The 21,918-nt window shown below is 45.1% G+C and overlaps 1 protein-coding gene across 5 annotated transcripts in view; it reads right to left on the bottom strand.

The window, feature by feature from the left end:
• Positions 1–21,918, bottom strand: part of ENAH (ENAH actin regulator) — a 138,683-nt gene that overhangs the window by 70,228 nt on the left and 46,537 nt on the right. The window lies entirely within an intron of this gene.

Below are 21,918 nucleotides of genomic sequence, written 5' to 3'. Positions count from 1 at the left end.
CTTACCCTTAACAAAAGTACTGCCCGTTCTACCAATTTTAGCCTCAAAGATTTTAAACAGTTATCAGTGTGGGTTCTTGGCCAATATCCTCAAAAACAAGTCACTCTCAGACCCTCCCCTCTTACTCACACCTCTGCCCCGTCCCTCAATAGCCTGTGTTTTACTCTTATCATGTGACGTGATGACAGAAGATCAGGGGAGACCCACTGGGGTGACAGCACTGAGCGATACGGTTGCTTCAGAACAGCGAGGTCATCGCTATTTCTACCTTTCCATCAGAGAAACTTTACAAAAACGAACTCATAACAATACGTGTGCAGCACAAACACTGAAATAAAGTGGTACTGTCTAAACTTCCATGCTGCACTGAAATTTCTCGGTAAACTAGTTCTGGGAATAAAAACAAGTTAATTACAAAAAGTGTGAGTTATCTCTAAATGCCTAATTAAAGAGCACCTGTCAGCTCAAAAGTTGAAATCTCTTCATGGCTCACAGCAGAAATACTTGCCAAGTGACAGCATTTACAGGGCCCTGCACAAAGATTATGTGAGACAAGCTTAGGCAAAGTGCCCCTTACAGCATACAATCCAAGACACAAATCTACCATTAATCGTAAATAACAAATCTGTAAATTAATACATAACAGTATTTTCCCATTCTCAAAAATTAGTATTTCGGGACATATGTTTCCTAAGGTTCAAAATACACTATCTCCTCCAGAAGTCCCAGCAGGATCATATAAGCCAAAGCAATAAACCCCCATTTGTTGTATATTAAATCATTCCATGCCTAAAAAAAGTGTTTGTCTGTTTTTGAGTTTATTTATTTATTTTGAGATATATAGTGAGCAGGGGAGGGGCAGAGAAGGAGAGAGAGAATCCCAAGCCAGGCTCTGCGCTGACAACAAGGATCAAACTCACAAACCGTGGATCATGACCTGACCCAGAATTACGAGTTGGACCCTCATTCGACTAAATCACCCAGACGTTCCCCCCACCCCAATTTTTTTAATATACGTAGGAAATCTAAAAGCAAGAGACGCCCCCACTTTTACCTCCATTTTCCTTCCCCACTGCTCTAGAATGGGTTTCTGGAGACATTCCAAATACTGAAGCACACAGTTGACCAAACAGCTTTGACTAATCCTTGATTAATCAAGACACATACAAACTACTTAGCAATCAAATGTCTGATCACCTCCATTTCCCTGGGAAAGCTACAACCACAGAAACAAAGCCAGATGGACACAGCCAGGTAGCCAAGGACAAAAATGCAAAAATTAGTTGACTAGTTTCCTAATGAAGATGAAAGGAAATCTTCAAAATGAGATGTCAAAAATATAAATCCAGCTCTAAACGAAGCCAAGAAGCACCAAGAGAAGCCAAGATTAAAGAGAAGAAAAAGAAGCGGGTAACAGGAACACGGCCATGTGGCAAAGCTGTAAGGGACAGGTTATGCCCAAATAACCCTGTCGTCCTGGAAGCCACCGGGGGCTCAGGGAAGCCACGGCAAGACCCGGACAAGAAGGGATGGCGCTGACCACTGGAATTCTTAGTGACAAACGCAAACCAAGTCTTTCCAGTTCCATTCCACAGCATTGGAGGGCCTGTCCTCACTGGACAGACGTCTCTGCCATTATAAACATCCCTTGGTCTGTGCCCCAGTTCCAGGTAAGGGGCTCCTAAAAGCCCTGGGATCTCCTGGGCGACAGACATGTCTCTGGTATGCTAATAGTGGCTCCATGCTTCAAGATGGAGGGTGGCTGCCAGAAATACCCAGCCTGCTTAGAGGGTTGAAATTTTCAGTTCCACCCCAGCCCCCACTTCCGGGGAAGGTAGAAGGGCCAGAGACTGACTTCACTCACCAGTGGGCAATCATGTCATCACTCATGCCTACATAACGAAGCCTCTATAAACACACCCAGACAAGCTTTACCCCGCGGTGCTGGGAGGGTGGCAAGCCGGCAGAGGGCACGGGAGCCCTGTGCCTGCCCCAGAGTGTGTACTATGCAGTTTTTCCACCTGACCGCTCCTAAATTATATCCTTTATTTAAAACAAAACAAAGAATAGTAATAGTAAGCCGAGCAGTTTTCTGACTTCTAGGAATTATTCTAGCAAATTCCTGAACTTGAAGGGAGGTGGTGGGAACAGCAGAATCTGTGGTCAGCTAGGCGTTAAATGTGCAGGCAGCCCAAGGAGCCCACTGGCTGCTGGTCCCTGAAGTGGGGCCAGTCCTGGGGGACCGAGCCCTTAACTATAGCACCTGCGCTAACTCCAGAGGGTGTCAGAAGTGAACTGAACAGGGACACCCAGTTGGTGCTGGAAAATGGAACTGGCGGTTGGTTGATGCAAGAAGAAAACCACACAGACACCAGCTCCGATTAAAGGTGAGCATAAAATAGGCCAGTGGTACCCAGTTTTGGATTTCATGAACCCACAGACTTCAAAAATAGACCGGATGGATCTACAATCGGCTGACACAATTTTGGTCTACTTTCCAGGGAGGAGATGGGGGGTGGGGGGAGGGAGGAAACATCACAGCAACTTATTAAAATGAGGATATTCTGGAACTTAAAAATCTCAAAATAAAAATCATGTAATGTAATAATGTAAATGTAATAACTAGCTTTCTATACAATTCTCTAGAACACAATCTATTTTTTCCCCATTTCTCCCTGGTCCAGTGAAATACTTAAAAGGGTCTGCTTTCAAGTAGGACTGGCCTCAGTCACGAAAGAACTGCCTATACGTGGGTGTATATATGAGCAATGGAGAGTTGACAGAAACAGCTTACAGATTTTTCTGATAGATTTCTAGCTTTCTCTAGGATTTTAGCTGAGAAAACGAGTAAACTTCCAAATTGCTGAAATTATATACATATGTGTGGTTTTTCAGGGAAAAGTGAAAGATTTAAGTACCAAAGCTACCGAAGAGTCAAAAAAAAAAAAAAAAAATTAAGAAGATGAAGATCTAAACAAAAGCAAAGCAAGAGACAAAAATTTTATGACCCTTCTAATACCATTCTATCTGTGTTATACTAAGCCTCTAAAATAAACACCTAGTCGAAGTCAACATTCTGAGTCAGTAAAGGAACTGCACATAAGATTAATATTAATATTAATATTTTACTAAGCTACAGTTTTGTGAAGATCAAGCACTAAATTAGTTATAAATAAAAATTTCAGGGGCACCTGGGTGGCTCAGTGGGTTAAGCGTCCAACTTCAGCTCAGGTCATGATCTCACAGTTCGTAGGTATGAGCCCCACGTCGGGCTCTGTGCTGACAGCTCGGAGCCTGGACCTTACTCCGAGTTCTGTGTCTCCCTCTCTCACTCTCTCTCAAAAATAAATAAACATTAAAAATTTTTTTTTTAATTTCATTTTATGACCAAATGCATCAGGAAGATATTTCATCTTCCTAATATTAATTTTGGTATTTTAAAAACCATGGTATAAAAACCATGACACTACATTACAATTTTGTGGCTTCACCAGGTAATTCATTTCTGAATACAGCCGAATTTCTGGGACGAAACTACATGATGGTAGAGAAGGCATGCCAAATTCTATTCTCATAGGTCCCAGGGTTTAAACAGCAGACTAAGGACTGCTGGGTTACCTACACACCACTTACTGAGGTTGCCATAAAGCCGAATTTTTGAAAACAGCAACTTCTCAAAGACACCACTCGTTAGTCATTAACTTGTCAATAAAGCATGACTATGACAGTGCCTTGCACACAGTAGGCGCTCTTTGAGTGCCTCATCAGTGCAGTTTCACCCAACAAAATCCTACTCCTCAAGGCCTGAATCAAGTATCATCCCTTCTGAGAAGTGTTTCGGGGGTCCCGCTGAGTTGCCGTAGCATTCGGTGATCTTTCAACCAGGACGGACTCTCTGAGATGTTTGAGCCACAAGAGGGGGCCGGGATTTTACTTGAGGCCTTTAAGCAGAACATGACTTCTGTTTTTAAAAGCGGACCAGAGCTACTGTGTCAAGAAAGAGTTCAGGAAGGTGACAGGAACTCAAGCCGCTCAGGCTGGCATGAAGACCAGTGCGGGCCGTGCGCATGGGGAGGCACGGGGAGGGCAGCACGCGAACCCAGGCCGGAAGCGCACCAGACCAGTCTGCTGCTAGGAGACGGCGGGAGGGGGGGGCACAAGCAGAGACAGGAAGAGATAATGAATACCCAGCATTTTACAGATAAGGAGTATGGGGTGCAACGCCATGTGCATATCACTATTGAAAGTCATGGTCCCAATTCACTTATTTATTTTTACACACATATAAATGTGCCTTCCGCACCCCTGAAATCCCCAATATGCAACACAGAGCCTAACCCGCGGTTAGGCTATACTATACAACCTCTACTATACAACCAACCTCTTAGAGAAAGAGAATTAGCACCTGGTCTGTTGTGATACTGAGTCATTCCATGAACTAAGATGACAGTAATTCAGAAGATAAAATATTAAAACAGAAATTACACCAAAAGTTGCAAATTTTTAAGACAGGATTTCCCATCTTCTGCTCTGATGTCAATATTTTTGCTCAAGCCTGCAATTCTATAACATGTCAAGCATTAAAGAGGCTGAAAGCAAAACAATGTTAGATATCAATTCAATTCCACAAACACCGTTCACGCCTATATTGCACAGCTCCTCGGGCACAGAGTAAAACGGAACTAGGCCATCTCAGTTATAAAAGATTATGCACTCCAGCTGGAAGAACACCTGTGTGATGTTAAGCACCAGCAGAATCACAAGAGTGCTTTTTCTCTTGGCTCCCCACTCCAGGATCCAGCAGCCCTGCAAACCCATGGGTCATTCCAGAATCCTCCCTACCCTCATCCGCCCAGGCACTCAACTCAGCACCAAGGCCTGCCAATTCTACTTCCTAATGAACTTCTAAATTCTTTAGCTCCCTTTGCTCACAGTGCTCAGAAGCTCTGGGCCCTCCCCAGTTTCTCAGCAGTCTCCTAACTGGTATTTCTGACTGCATCTTACTCCCTCCTCCAACGCTTCTGCAGGGGCATTTTGCTAAGTGAAGCCTGATCGTGTCACTCTTCAGGTTAAGACATTCCAAAGACTCATTTCAGGACAGACTCTGGCTTCCTAACGTGGCAGACAAGGCCCACGGTGATTTGACCTCTGTGTTCCTCAACATCCTTTCTTTGTTTCAAATATGTATTGATGGCACCTGGGTGGCTCAGTCGGTTAAGCATCCGACTCTTGATTTCAGCTCAGGTCATGATCTCAAGATTTGTGAGTTTGAGCCCCACATCTGGCTCTGCTGACAGTGCAGAGCCTGCTTCAGATCCTGTCTTCCTCTTTCTCTGCCCCTCTCCCGCTCACACACACGCTCACACACTCTCTCTCTCTCTCTTAAAAATAAACATTTTAAAAAATAAAAATTAAAAAATATGTAAAGTAAAATTAAAAATGTTTAAACACACATATGTATTAGGCATGTAAAATGTGCCAGGCACCACACCACCACCCTAGTGCTGGGGACACATCTGTGTTCACAACAGTCCACCCCCAACAGCACAGTGACCATGATGCCATCCTTGTCCATATATCCACACCCTGCACCTGCCTGTCCCGTTACCTACCTGCACATTGCCTCTTCCCAAATGCCTTCTGCCTAGTACTCAGCTGGCCCCCCAATTTTAGACACAAGTGTCACATCCTCTTGAAAGTTTTTCCTGCCCCCCCCACCCCCACAAAAGGAGTTCACCCATTCTGTTCTCACAACCCACTATGTGCACCACCTCTCCACCAACATCGTACTAAACCCCTGAAGGGCAAGCACTGTATCTTTTCACCTCTCCTAGTTAAGATCTGTTAAAAATAGTGACTTGAAAAGTAGTGACAGACAGTAATTGAAAAAAGTAAAAAAAAAAAAAAAAAAATGTAAGTTTTGGTAAGAACCCCGAAGTATGCGAGGGAAAGCCCCCTTTTTTTACTTTCAATACCCATATGGACAACCTACCAAGCCCTCTGCTTTCTGGCTGTAAAACCTATCATCAGCACTCAAAAGCCAGAGCCGGGAGGCTCCCCACACCCCACTCTCTTCTCCCAGCAGCTGCCTTGTGTCCTGATCAAGAGTCAGCTGTGTTTGTGCCCAAATGTAGCCATTCCGACTGTATTTGTCTCGCAACTGTGCAACTGATTAAGCTGCCACTGTGCGAGTACATAGAAATCCTACCAAATTAGGTTGAGCGTTTCGGAAAGTCTCTGTCAAGGTCTGAATCACTCAACAGCTGTGAGGCACGTTATCAAGGGCGGAGGGCTCACCCGGGTCTGGCAGGGTTCACATTCAGAACACTTCACGTGCGCCCCAGTTCTCTCCCACCTTCCAGAAACCAAAGCTGAAACGCATGATAGAACACGGGTGTGCCTTAGGAAAAAAAAATAATGTAGAATTCTCACCACCAGACCAACATGAAAAGCTTAAGAGAAAAAGGGTACAGAATTAACACGTACGTTATAAAGCAGACTAAGACGTTTAAAGGCACGTATCATTTTTAAGGACACCACACGTCAACTAGTTCGGTTACCCAACCATTACCATTACCACCAGGGCAGGTCACCCTGGGCTCGAGAGCTTAGGGCACAGTTAGGAAATGCTAAATAAGCTTTTCTCCTTCACGAAAAACTTGCTAAGATTCAGGGGGAAAGCTGCTTGCTAGTAACAGTCAGGTGCCGCTGTCACAGCTGTGACACTGAGGGACACATGAGAGATGTCAATGCCACTGACAGAGACAAAATAAAGGCAGCAATCCGTTTTCTGCAAGGCAGGGAAACCATCTGGGAGGCAGCGGATCCAAGTACGTAGAAAGGCAAACCCTCCGGAGAAGACCACACAGTTGTACACCTTTCTAAGAAATGCCAAGGTTAAAAAAGCAAGTGAAAACACCAGTGTGTCACTACTAAACTCTGTCCCACAGCACGCGAGAAGCACACGTGCAATCTGGCGTAATAAATGACCCAGTCACCAAGGAAAACGACCAGTACATCTAAGGCAAGATAGCATGTGTTAGAAAATGTTTGAGCAAATCTGTTGGGTATTCCTGTAGGCTGAAAAAAAAATCTCTTAAAATAGGGAGAAATCATTAGGTTGGGTAAAATGTAGAAGTACCTGAAAGGGGCCACTTACTTATACATGCGGTCATGCGTTTTCAGGAGTAACGAGGATGGTCTTTATAGCCACCTTTATGTACTACCTGGCTTCCACCACGAACGCCTCCTACTTGAATTAAGTACAAAAAAGAGCTCGACTCCATCCACAGCGTCCCTGGAGAGGGAGGAGCGACAGAGCAAATGAAAAAGCACAATCGTGGGGTTCTCGAGAACACGAGAACGGGAGTCTGTGGGGAGAGAAGAAGAGGGGGTCATGCCGGGCAGGAAGCAGCAGGAGCAGCGAGGTGATGGGGACCTCTCGAGGGCCACCCAGACTGGGCACGGATGGAAGCAGATCTGGCCTCACCACAAAAGAGCACAGGGAAACTCAAGCCCGCCCCTCCCCCCCATCCCCGCCTCTTCTGGGGCACCCAAGAAGACTAGGTAACAAAAGTAAAGCAAATGTTTTGTTTTATTTTTTTATCGTGGGGCGGGGAGAAGCAGAGAGAGAGAGAGAGAGAGAGAGAGAGAGAGAGAGAGAGAATCCCAAGCAGGCTCTCAAGCCCAACATGAGGCTCGATCCCACGACCCTGAGATTATGACTTGAGCAAAATCAAGAATCAGACACTTAACTGACCGAGCCACCCAGGTGTCCCAAGCAAATGTTACTTTTATAAAAATATTAAAACCAACTGCATCAGAAGACTGCACTCTACAACTATCCATGGACAAACTTATTTTCAGAGTCTATGTTTTAACATATGACTTCACTGCATGCTCAAAAATCCTAACAGAATGAAGGAAAATATATTAACGGGTTACTCCCCATAGTACCTTGTACAGACAGACACACCCCCTCTAAAAGTCATAGCATGGGACGCCTGGGTGGCTCAGCCAGTTGAGTGTCCAACTTCAGCTCAGGTCCCGTTCTCATGGCTTGTGAGTTCGAGCCCCGCACAGAGCCCGCTTGGGATCCTCTGTCCCCCTGGCTCTCTGCCCCTCCCCCGCTTGCACTCTGTCAAAAATAAATAAAACTTCTAAAAAAATAAAAATAAAAAATAATAAAAGTCATAGTCGTAAGAATCCAAATCTCTTTACGTTATCGAAGACCTAAAACCCAGAAACACTTCAGTGACACAGGTATTTAATTACTGAGCCAGTGTTGTGAAGAAAACGATGCTAACAAAAATACGAATATATGAATACAGCACTAAGTGCCACACACTATTCTACGTACTTTGCCTTTATTAATCCATTTATCTGCCAACCTTCTTCTTTGGTAGGTATTCGTCAATATCCCCATTGTACAGACAGAAAATTGAGACAGAAAGGGCGTTCAGAGCTGCCAGTCTGCTTCAGAGTACGGGCTCATGGCCACTCTACCTGAATAACAGAGTCTTTCAATTCTACTAGTCGCACAAAACTACCTCTTCAAAGTTTTCTACTGTTTCCACATTATATTTTATGTAATGTTTTATTTGAAGCTAGGGGAAGGGAATCCACATACAACTGACCCTTGAACACAGGGGCTTCAATTGTGTGGGGATTTTCTGATACATGACGATCCATCCTGTAAACATATTTTCTCTTCCTTATGATTTCCCTAACATTTCCTTCTCTCTAGCCTACTTAGTGGTAAGAATAAAGCATATAATACATATATAACATATAAAATATGTACTAATCAACTGTTCATGTTATTTGTCAGGTTTCCCAGTCAACAGGAGGCTATAATAGTAGTAAAGGGTTTTGGAGTCAGAAGTTATACGCGGATTTTTGACTACACAAGGAGGGTTCGGTGCCCCTAACCCCTGTGCTGTTCAGGTCAACTATATATACAACGGAATATTACTTAGTCTTAAAAAGGAATGAAATCTTGACACGCTCTACAACATGGATGAACCTTGAAGACGTCATGCCGAGTGAAATAAGTGAGACCCAAAAGTACAAATACTGTGTGACTCCATTTACGCAAGGCACCCGAAGTGGTCAAATTCACAGAAAGGAGAACAGTGGCTGCCAGGGGCTGAAGGGAGGGACGGATGAGGACTGATTATTCAATGCGCCGAAGTTCAGTTTGGGATGATAACCAAGTTCTGGAAACAGGTGGCAGTGACGGGTACATAATAATTTGAATATACTTAAGGCCACTGAATACACACCTAAAAATTACAAAAATAGTAAATTTAGTTATATATATTTCACCACAGTGAAAACTATATACATAATGGTTTTAAATATCTTTAAAATGTAAGAAAGTATTCCTGTCCAGCAAAGAATAAAACTATGTTCACCTCACTTGCATTTGGTTAAAGGTTGTATTAACACAAGTTTAAAAAACTTAATTTTACTAAAGAAAACGGATGACATCTTACAGAACTAATCTAACTTGTTATAATAAAAACTTTAAGGTTTGTTATGTTCCTTTGTTTGAGATACTCCACTGCTCTGATTTGTTTCTGAGACATCTCTTTGGGTTGTTACTGACAAGCCATTTCTTCCTTCTTCTAAACTTTGGCTGTAAAATCTCACCCCCATGTATTTCTGGCCCCCCGCAAGGACTAGAAAGAGGGTTCCCAATGATCCCTACCCTCCTGGTACTCACACCGTCGTGTAATCTTCTCCCACCGCACGTGGGCAGGACCCAGCGATCTGCTTCCATTCTACGGCAGAAGTTATGGAATATCATTCCCAAGATCGATTTACAAAGACAGCGGCTTCCGCTTGAGGAAAAGGCCCACATGACAAGGCCACCTGGCAGGAAGGAACTGACCCCCGCCTCAGTCCAACAGCCCACAAGCAACTGAATCCAACCAATAACTTCTGTGAAGGGGCCTCGAAGCAGGTCCTCCGGCGGTGACTTTGGCTGGGACTGTAGCCATGGCCAGCATCTCAACAGCACTTGCTGAGAAAGCCGTACTCGGATTCCCGATCCACAGAAACTGTGTGATAACAAATGTGTATTGTTTTAAGTCATTATGTTTTGCTGTAGTTTTACTGTATGGCCATGAATTACTTCACCACCTGGACCGATACCCTCTCGTCTGTCCCTAAGACCTTAAACTTCTCCCCCCATTATATTAGTTCCAGGTGTACAGACAATGATTCAATATGTGTGTATATTGTGAAAATGATGACAATAAATCTAGTCAACATTCATCATCCTACACAGTTAAAAATATTTTTTCTTGTGATGAGAACTCTTAACAACTTAACAAAGACACAACACAGCACTGTAATGAGACTCCTTGGGGATCTCACACTCCATACACCCCATGGCACTTCGCACGTGACACACACACAGGGTGCATATTCTCTAGGCAGGCACCCACCTTTATGAATTGAACTTGCAGTTTCAAAGATCGATTTCCAAGATACCAGCGAACCTAAAACCTCATTAATAGCACGAGAGCTGACAAAAAGTATATACATTTAGAAACAGTCACAGAAGGGGGAAATATGTGGAAACACTTCCCTGGGCAACATATACCTCCGCTATCCTGGCAAATCCTCCCGTTAACGAGAAATTTTTCTCAGAACCACTGATCAGAGATGATTTCACCTGTTTCCCGAGGGGTTTGGCCTCACATTATTTTCACCAGGTTATAGGGCAAAAAACAGCCACCGTACTTCCAAGCACTGCCTGAGTTAAAAATATCAAAGGGGCGCCCGGCCGCCTCAGTTAGTAGAATGTGTGACTCTTGATTTCAGGGTTGTGAGTTCGAGCCCCATTTTGGGTGTAGAGATTACCTAAAAAAATAAAATCTTCTAAACAATTTTTATAAAGACCACATACAGATGATTTTAGCTATAAAGACATCAGACAGGACCAAGTTAGGACTGACTTAGAAGTAAAAACAGGTGTGGGGCAGGGGAGGCTGGGGTTTCACTTATATCCTTCATATTCTCACTTTGGTAGGTTATTAACCTCCTGAGGCAATAATTCAGTGAACACGTGTGACAACAAACCAAAAGACAAGTGCCACATGCGATCAAGAGAGAAAAACTGAAGAATGCTGTAGGATCTCAACCTTTCCCCCCCCAAAAAAGTCTGTGCCAGGAGGGTCTGCTTCTGGCCCAAGTAGTGGCCTCATGGGCTTTTTTCCGAATGAGCCTCCTATAGATAAAACGCTAACCTCTGGGTAAAATGTACAGAACGACTATCTGAAAGTGCTGAAGAATGACTGGAAGGCAATCAGCTCTGGTAAAAACAAACAATACAGGAAGAGATCCCTGATTTTACAGCTTCAGCCCAAGGACAGGCCCAGAGTCTGTGCTACCAGGCAGAACAGCCCCAACAGAAAACCCTGTGTTTCTAGCTTCAAGAACCAACAGATAATGCTGAGGGCAATGCAAGGTGCTGGAAAATTGGGAGGATAACTGTAGGGGAACAAAGAGGGGGTGCACGGTCTAACTCCCTTGGCGACCCCTAAAATGATGCATGTGCGGGAACTTTCTGAGCAACCTCTCCAAGGCTAAAAGACCAACTAAAACACGAGTGGCTGCCCGCCTGCTCTAACAAGGTCACCACCAGTCCGCAGATCACTGTAAGGGAAGTCACAGGCTCCAGAGTACATCACCGACCAGGCCCCTAACTCAATGAAGTACTGAGCAGCCTCAGAGGAGAGACAGAGACCAGAGCCTCGCCACAAGATGAAGGTGAGCAGCGTTGGACTGAAGGCGGCTACTATCTCCATGTTCAAGGATAGAACTGAAATGAGAAGACAGGAAAGAACAGGTGAGAAATTTTTAAATACCAAATGAAATCTCTATTATTGAAAATATGTAGTTTTCCTTACTATTGAAGATTAAAATTCTCTGGATGGGCCTAAACAGAATGGAGATGGCAGATGAAAGAATTGGTGAACTTTACCAAGTATCAATAGAAATTACCCAATCTAAAGATGAGAGAGAAAAAAAGACTGGGGAAAAGATGAACCTTTAGGGTGGTACCAGCAGGTCTAACATACGTGCAAGAAGAGTCTGGAACCAAAACAAAAACAAGTGTAAAAGACGTGGGAATAACCACAGGCAGGCATATGGTAGCCCAAGATAAAGAGAAATGCTTGAAACACCAGAAAAAAATGAAACATTACATATAATTCAGATGACCATGGACTTTTCTTCAGAAACAACTGGGACCAGAGGACAGAAAAACGTGAATGTCAATCCATACCTCGTGCCACCAAAAAAATTAATTCAAGATATATCATCGACTCAAACAAGCTCAACGTAGAAAGGTTTTAGACAGAAACAGAGTGTCCAGTGAACTGGGGACAGGCGAAGTTTCAGCAAAAACCATGGAAGAAAAAAGTCAGCAAGTTAAAATTTACTCCCATCCAAACACACACCTTTAAGAAAATGCACATGTATGAACACTAACTAGATCTCAGTAAAGCTATCACAGAAAGAAAGGAAGGAGGGAGGAAAGCAAGGCTCAGAGGAGGAAAAATCAGCAAAACATAAACCTGACATGTATCCAGGTTCTGTTTTTAAAACTCCTGCAACTAAATACAGATCCTCCACCCACTTATGATGGGATGAGGTTATTACGTCTTGATAATGATATTTTTTAAGTCAAAATGCACCTAGCACACTTAGCCTAAGGAACATCCCACGTGGCCCCACCCACCGCGCACGTGCTCAGAACACTGACACTAGCCTACGGGTGGGCCGAATCCTCCAACACAAAGCCTCTTTTACAACAAAGCGTCGACTATCTCACGTAGTTTACTGAACGCCGTACAAAAAGTGAGGCCCAGCACGGCTGTGTGGATACAGCATGGCTGCGTCCATCGTTTGCCCCCCGACGGTGTAGCTGCAGGGGAGGTCCAGGCCGCTGCCCAGCACCGCCAGAGAGCAGCCCTGCACACCACCGGCCTGGGAAAAGATCAAGATTCAAAGCTGCAAGCACGGTTTCGGGCCACTGTAAAGCCAGAAAGTCCTCGGCTGAACCACTGGAAGTCAGAAACCGTCTGCAATTAAAGGACAGATAACCCATCAAATATTGGGCAAATAACTGGAACAGATAGAACATGATATATAAACGTGATAAACATGATATAAACATGATATATAAACGGTCAGGAAATCCACAGAAAAGGGCTAAACATCATTAGTCCTCAGGGAAACACAAATGGAAATCACAATGAGATACCACCGCCCACCCACCCGAATAGCTACGACGCGGCCCGACCGTGGCCTTCACACACGAATGCCTCGGGAGCTCCGAAAGGCCATGCGGCACCTGCTCACAGAGCTCAACACGTGTCTACCCTCTGACCCTTCAATCCCAATGCTAGGTGACGCCAAGACCTGGAAAGTGCCCGGATATCCCGCAACAGGAAAACGGTAACTGTGGTGCGTTCACACAATGCTGTGTCACCGAGCAGGAAAGGCTGATACCTGCAACAACACAGGTGAATGGCACACGCATCCGCTGTGAAGGAAGACTTACACACAGGGATGCATTTTGTGACTGCTAACCAATGACGCTCTGGAACGGGAAACGCTCGTCGATAGCAGAGATAAACGGTTACCTGTTTATTTCTGCACAGAACAGCGGTTACCTGTGCAGGAGAGGGACGAGAGTGGGGATGACATGGGAAGGGACCTCAAGGAACCCTGCCTTCTGCCTCCCAGCATGTTCTGCATCTGTCAAAACTCTCCCAACAGTTTTGCCACAAGAGGAAGAAAAACTATTACTGGACCCTGGTTAATGATACACATACTGAAGTCCTTGAACAGTGCGCTAGCAACTAGTGACATACATCTAAATAAGCAATTTATACACACACATATAAATGGATAGATATGTGATAAATACAGGAAAAGATGAATGGACAGACAGGTGGCTGCTGGAGACAGGAGGTTGGGAGGGGTGAGGTATGGCGGGGGTCAAAAGGTACAGCCTTGCAGTTATAAAGAAGTCCCAGCATGACAAATATAGTTGATAACAATGTATTGTGCACCTGAACGTGGGCAAGACAGGAGATCTTAAAGTTCTCACCACAAGAAAAAATATTTATAACTGTGCATAGTGACAGATGTTAACTAGACTTCCTATGGTGATCATCTCACAGTATAAACATCCATCAATTCATTATATGCTGTTCACATGAAACCAGTATGTCAACTGTATCTCAATTAAAGAAGAAAAAAGATATAACCACATGTAATTTTTCTTCACATTTGTGCCAAAATCCAGTAAGCATATACATTTCATACTGCTGAAATTAAAATCCCAAACAATGTTAAAAAAAACATTAACAGAATCTGGATTGTGGGTGTACTTATTTTCACTGAACAATTCTTTCAACTGTTTCGTACGTTTGAAATTTCTCACGACAAACTTTTGGGTAAGGGGGTTAACCCAGGGCTCATGCCTGTGCAGCATTCTCTGTAAACGAGCTAATTATGCACACACTTCACACCCATAATGACAATTATATGACACGGTACGTTTTAAAATCTTTGTTAACATAAAGAAAAGACAAAGACTGGCATGCTTTATTTCTCCATATCCATTCAAATAAGAATTCTAAAAGTTTTAAACGGGATCAGTTTAGAAACAATGTGTAGATGAAAATAGTCTGGCAGCAGTATAATGACTGGTCCCCTCCCCTGTTCTCACTACACACACACACACACACACACACACACACACACACGCACACGCACACACACCCGCAGAGACAGTTTCAGCAGTAGCTGTGGGTAAGCACCATACAGGTATTTACAGCCCATACTTCTCTCCTCAGCTCCAAACCCACATGGACGACTGCCTAGTATGTCCCGAACAAACCTCAGAACACCCCCTCTTTGCTTTCCCCACCCTAAGTGCTCCTCCATTTCCATCCCAGCTGACGGACACCGAAGACCCCCTGCAGTCTGGCCCCAGCTAGAAAGAGCAGGGCTGCTCCGACTGCCATTTCTGCATTGGCCAGCGCCACCCAAGTGTCTCTCCTGGACCCTCCTCCTTCGGCCAGGCAGCCGAGGCGTTGGCGCATCCTTGTCTCCTGCTGCTGCGGGGCTCCATGTCTGCCTCCCGGCCCAGCATCAGCACGCCCTGGACAAGGACAGGCCTCCAAACATTACCTGCAAGATGGAACGTGCCACTTTGCTCCCTAGGAGACTTTAGTTAAGAGTATTTTAAGCAGGACTTTTACAAAAGAGATCCACATTTCTGCTGGTTTAACTAATGTCACTTTCAGGTAAACTGTTAAAGACGGTTTATTCACATAACCACACCACTTCTGTAGTTAAGACCAGATGACACTGAGACCTTAGATTTCCTCATTACAGAACTACCGCTAAGTATACATGTTACCAAAACCATCGCTACACAAACCATATCGTTCTTCCTCACAGAGCCCGCAGTTAACAAGGCTTCCCATTTCCTTCTGGAATCGTAACATCAGTGGCAAACTGTAGGGAGCGGGTGTCTTCAGATGCACAGATCATGGGTGTGAACCTCGCTGCCAGCTCTGAGGACTCCATTCACACAACCGTGGACCCAAACACGTTATTTAGCCTCTCAGAGCCTCCGCCTCCACATTTCTAAAGTGAAATCATAGTAGTACCCACCTCGTAGAACGGTTCTGAGAATGAAACCATGTGCGTCAAGCACTTCAAGGGCCTGGCACACGGGGAATACTCCGTAACACCATCCGTTACTAGAACTGCAGCAACGGCACTGTGGCAAAGGAAGATAGCAACTCAACGGGGTTCCAGAATCACAGGTGAGCACAACACGACCAGACTACCACCGTGCACCCTTCACATGTAACGTGCTGACAATCTGAAGACCCACCGCGTGCGTGGAGCCGTCCTCCGACAGGTGCAAAATCGGGACTTCCCACTCTGCCGGTGTGGGCGTGCGTGAACGGAGCCTGGCCAACTTCCTACCATCTGTGATCACCGGGGCCTTCCTTGTCTCTGCTCATCCCGGGGCTGCTGTTTTATGGGCAGCTACCAAGGCTGGGTGGCCAGTTATAGGGCTGGGACTTCACAATGGCCCTGAAGCGTCGCACCCTTGTTTCTATTTACGTGATCGGCCACCGTGTGTGACTCAGCAAGGGTTATGGGTGCTCTGGGTCCTAAGAAGGTGCTTTTTGTTAATGTTTAATATTTGAATTAAAAGTCAACTCAAAACTTGACACCGTAGTACCTCAGATACTTGGTCAAACTAAATGGATCACGACCTGATGCTGCTCCTGCTGGCAGATGGCCTCCTGAGCCTGCTTCTCTCATCATCCTAAGGAAACCCTCAATTTTCCCAGAGTATTTCTTGAACATTCATATGCGCCAGCTGCCAACTCCTGCTCAAAACTATTTCCTATGTTGCGAAATGCTGGCCTGAATCCTGGCCTGTCCTCTGCAGCTGGGAAAGCATGTCCTCACCGCTTTCCCGTGTAAGGCTCCTGCATACACACCAGGAGTCCGGGCCCTAAACGCGACACACCGGACCACTCGGCACAGTTAACTAGATCAGGCAAGGTCGGCACGCTTCAGTTCTGCGAACCAGACCACGGGACCGCACACAGCAGGAATAACAGAAACGGCTATCCGAGGATTATGTGAGATGGCACACGGCGGACCTCCAATAACGTACACTGGTCTGCGAGCCCTGGAGAGCCCATGGCAAACACATTTCTTGCAAGTGTCATGTTTCATATTAAAACTTAATGAGTATTCTGCAATTCACTCCATTATCCAACCTGTTTTATTTTAATATGACGCTCCCCCAAAAGCCTCTCGATAGAACTGACCCTCCAGGTAAGTATGCCAAATTCATCTCGCATACCACGGCCTGTCCCGCGAGGGTAGGAGAGCGCCCGCACAAAAGTCATGTGACTGTCACTGACAACAGAGTATCATGACGGAAGCAAAGAGGGATTCAGGAGTCACTAGCATGATGTTTCGTTCACACACTTCAGCGGTGTGTTCAGAGAGGAATTACAGCGCCGCAGGATCGAAGAGAATCACCGGCCATAATCTGAACAACAGCGGCCCACTCGTACCACGGGTCTTCGGCCCAATACGAACTGCATGCCGTTCAAGAGATTTTGGCACGTTTTGTCCTGTGCTTCCATAAAATGTTGAAACGAGGTGGAATGGTAGCTATTACGTGTTTAAAAAGAAGGTGCTGGACAAAAAGGCCTCAGTGCTGTGCTTTTCTGATACTACTGGCAAAGCGGAGTTATATTACAATCAGTGGTTTCTTTTTTTATAATTTTACAGTGTTTATTTCTGAGAGAGAAACAGAGAGACAGAACACAAGTGAGGGAGGGGCAGAGACAGAGGGAGACACAGAATCCGAAGCAGGCTCCAGGCTGTCAGCACAGAGCGCGACGTGGGGCTCGAATTCACGAACCGTGAGATCACTACCTGAGCTGACGTCGGCTGCTTAACCGACTGAGCCCCCCAGGCACCCCAACAGTCAATGGTTTCTTTGCAGGCAAGACTGTTTACTGGCACCTGCCAAAGTGGTAACCTAGTTACGCACCTTGCCTGGTATCAGCCGTAAAAATTCTCTGTGGTCTACATTAAGAAGCCGAAAGGAGTATATGCACAATAAAAGTTCAGGTGAGACAGGGGCGCCTGGGCAGCTCAGTCGCTTCAGCCTCCGACTCTTGATTTCAGCTCAGGTCATGATCTCGTGGTTCATGAGATTGAGCCCCACGCTGGGCTCTGAGCTGACAGTGAGGAGCCTGCTTGGGATTCTCTCTTCCTCCCTCTCTCTCTCTCTCTCTCTCTCTCTCTCTGTGTCCCTCCCCTGCCCACTTGCTCACTCTCAAATAAGTAAACGTTAAAAAAAAAAAAGTACAGGTAAGGCTAGGAATAGAAAGATGATTCTGTCATCTTGAGAACCAAACACACTGCTTCTCTGGCATCTTGACCTGAGCGAAAGTCAAGAGTCAGAGGCTCCACTGACTGAGCCCCCCAGGCGCCCCCTCACCGACGACACTTTCAAGCACAGCACAGAATCTGTTTCTGGGATGTCTTCAACGAAAGCCCATCATCACAATCTACTAAACCTTGTCATGCCCACGGAGGCACCAGTCTCTCTTTTCCCCGTTCCGTTCAGCATGCTATTTACTGCCGGCCGTGAGGAAGCGGAAAGCCTTCCTCGTCTCATCATCTCGTTAGTTGTTACCGCTCAGTCTCCTCTCCCCGTTCACATCCACTGGGCCACCCCTCCAGCAGGCCTGCAGGGGCCACAGAAGTCAGTCCAGGAATAATCCTACCACCGATGATTCCCACTGTGTTACAACGATTCTTTGACCCGAAGGGGTGGCAGGGCAGCGGGGTGTCCTGGCAGCACCTCTATCCACAATGTTAATACGTGAAGCATAGTCAAGTGTTGGCCGAACGTCAAATGAGCAAATCAATTTACCACGCCCACATGAAACACTGGACAACCACTATTTTAATCTTCTCAGACTTTACAAAATTAGAGATCAACTTTCACAGAAATAACCTACAACTCCGTATTTGAAACCAAGGGAAAATGCACTATCCAAACATCCAGAATTGATACAATTTAGGAAAAACAGGCATATAGAAAACTCAACATTTACAGTATCAGGTCTATGCCACTGAAGCTTGGGAGCAACTCACTCTTAAAACTACCACACTAATCATGGCACAAAGATTCAAACTAAGTATTTCTATTCATCAGATCACAACGAGTCACATCTCGACACGAGTAGGTGGCCGATCTTACTTTACTCCCAGCAAAATTAGGGGAAGGTACTCCCGGCTCCCCAACAGTCTCCGAATCACGAAACGTGCTCTGTCATGACAAATGGGTACCTAAAATACCACACACTACCCAGAACATTCTCATGTATGATGTCTCTGCCACGTTCTCGTCTGTTAGCTTAATCTTTTCCATGTGTGGCAGCTGACTACCAACTGGCACAGGTCCCAAACCCTGATCTTATTCCTCTGTCATTCACAGCATCTCCAAGCACAGCTGTGGGATTTTCATAGTACATCTAAAAATATAAAGTTCAAACATTAAATGAATTTCATCTAGCATTTAGGAATATCACTGAACCTAATTCACGTTAAAGTAATTTAGCAGAAGGCAGCATTCAAAATGATGCATAATCCAATTCATAAAAAATAAAAACGTTTTGGGCTGTATTTTAATTTTAGAAGTGTCCTCTTTTTTCTTCAAGATACGTAATGCCTGCATCTAACTGCACTTAGAGTAATCGTTTTATTATTATTTTCCTTCTACTAAAGAGGATATTCTTTTTGGCTAAAAATTTAGAAGCTATAGCTTCCTCAGTATCCTGATATAATTCTCGGCCCTCCCACAACTGTAACAGAGAAAGACTTTTCTGAAGCCGGCTTACTTCGTCTTTGCTCCAATGACCTCATAAGCCACTTAAACTGCAAAAGGTTCGTGTCACCTTTTAATATTGTTATTCTGCAAGTCCCATCGCTAGTGAGACAGACAGATGGCTCCATCTCACGCGAAGTACTCCTTATTGAAAAACCCAATATTCAGATACTTTTCTCCCCTCAGTGACCATCACAACAGGGACTTACACTTAGGTGTAACCCAGCAAACCTGTCCGACTGGTCCCTGGACCAGTCAGCCCCTGGGCTGGATCAGCAGGGGGTCCAGGGGGCTCAGGGGCACTTCAGCTCTCTCTGGGCTACGATTTCCTGATCTCTATAACAAAAGGACTCCTGAAGTCACCCAAGTCGTATCACAAAATAGGAGGACCACACACAGCCCTATACAGCTGCAGACTAAGACGGGGCCGGGAGGGGGCAGATCTGGCTTCCGATGAAGCTTTTTCAAAAAGTTCAACTATTTAAATTTATCAAGTAGCACTTAAATTCTACTACAAGAACAAAGACTCCACATAGTCTTGTCCAATTATTAAGCCTGAAATGAGTGATTTAGCCTATTATGCCACTCTAAATTAGTTACAACAATTTCCAGGAAATTTAACTTACTTGGTCTAGGATTAGAGTTAAAAACTGGATCTACTAGACAGACAGCCATTTCTCTTCAAAAGCCACTAAATAAAAACATAGGCAGGTGATCCAGATGCAACCCGGTGGCAAAGGGTTTCTCTCGCAGCCGGCAGCTGGCAGGCAACTCCTCACACAGCTGCCACCTAAGACTGGACTCGCTCTACACGTTCTCATGAGAATGAAACACCTGACCAGTGAGAGGAACACGGCACATCAGGTGAACAAGCGCCGTAGCTGGCAGCTGGTGTGGCACCCTTTGCGTCATTTCAATGAGCACCTGGGGCACAAGACTCACGGGGAACCTCCCCCCACCTTCCGTATCTCCCCTGCTTTCTCCCTCTCGAAAAAGACCAGAGCAGCTCTCCAGTCACACCCGGGACACCACCCCTACCCACAGCAACCACTCGTGTGTGCTTCTGGTCCGCAAAAGAGCAAAGATTCTCCCAGGGACGCGTGACAGCGTGACTCTTTACCCAGAGAGACTCTGTTTTGTAAAGGTAGTGCCCCGGGACCAGCTTAACCCTGAAACCCAGCCCGCCACCCAAGCTGGAGGACGCTATACAGAATAATCTGTCTTCGTCCAACAGGTCAAGGACCTGTTCCATGTTACGAGACATGTGACAAGGAAACCCCGCATGCCATCTGGGCGGACCCCTTTGCTACACTAAATCTGAACACATTTCCATAAACGACTCATAAGGCCTACAAGGTATGTTCTAAGATCATAGTCTGTGGCAACCCAGATCCAAAGTTAAGCTGTTTAACTTTTTATTTAAATCTTTTTAATCGGTGGCATAAAGAGTTTCCCTCTATTTAATGTTTTTTACAAGTACGGTATCAGCATTAGCTAGTTCTATGCTTTCAAATGACCTTAACCTTCACAAACCTCTGCAAGGTCAGTGTCTTGATGGCTTTTTAAAGACACGGTAGCAGCTGCGAAGGACTGAGGGAACCTACCACAGAGCGTGCAGCTGGACCCAGACCCCTCACACAGAGTTTACTACAGCCACATTCCGGGCAGGGCAGTTAAGAGAGAAGGAAGGTGTTTACCTTACAAGAGCATTCCTGTGCTCTACTCCCCAAGTACCGAAACTTTATTTTTAATGATTAATCATTTAAAAAGAGAATATAAAACATACCATCTCCTGCTGCCGTCTAAGAAAAACCTACACAAAAGCACACAGGGAACAAGAAAGTGAGAAGGGAGGAGGGAAGGAAGAAGAGGAAGAAGAAAGGGAGAAAGAAAAAGGGAAAAAAGAAAGACAGTCAGAAGGTGTATCCATAACAAAAGGCACTAAAAGTCCTACATCAGCAGGAGCTTCAACGGGAGAAGGGAGGCCTCACCAAGACCATCAGGTGTAATAAGGTACTTGTCTCATTAGAGAAGATACAGTCTTTGGTAAATTTTTAAAACCAACAAAAGTAAACATACACGTTTTCAGAGCCGATGGCACTCACTCGTGGGCACACAAAGTATAACTGTCAAACCAAAGGGGAAAAGTCCACCTATCCAGTGGAAGGCGGGAAGAGTAGAGAGGGGTGAAAAAGAATAAAAGCAAAGTAAATTAAAGACAAAGGCTGGAAAAGCCGTCTTAATACCCAATAAAATATAAAGCAAAATACAGAGGCATGGCAGCTAACAGAATAAAAAGATAACTGACAGAAAACTACCATCTTAACTGTGATAATAATGTTTGATTCAAGCAAAAATCAGTGGATGCCAAACACTGAGATGGAGATGCTGCCCATTCGTTCCGTCTCAAAGCATCACCCCACAGACTACTTAATAATAAC

Source organism: Puma concolor, chromosome E4 (assembly GCF_028749965.1).
Source record: "Puma concolor isolate L17-30 chromosome E4, mPumCon1.1.hap2, whole genome shotgun sequence".
In the NCBI taxonomy this organism is placed as follows: domain Eukaryota; kingdom Metazoa; phylum Chordata; class Mammalia; order Carnivora; family Felidae; genus Puma; species Puma concolor.
The sequence above is the reverse complement of the archived record's forward strand: the minus strand, read 5'-3'. Positions and strand labels throughout refer to the sequence as shown.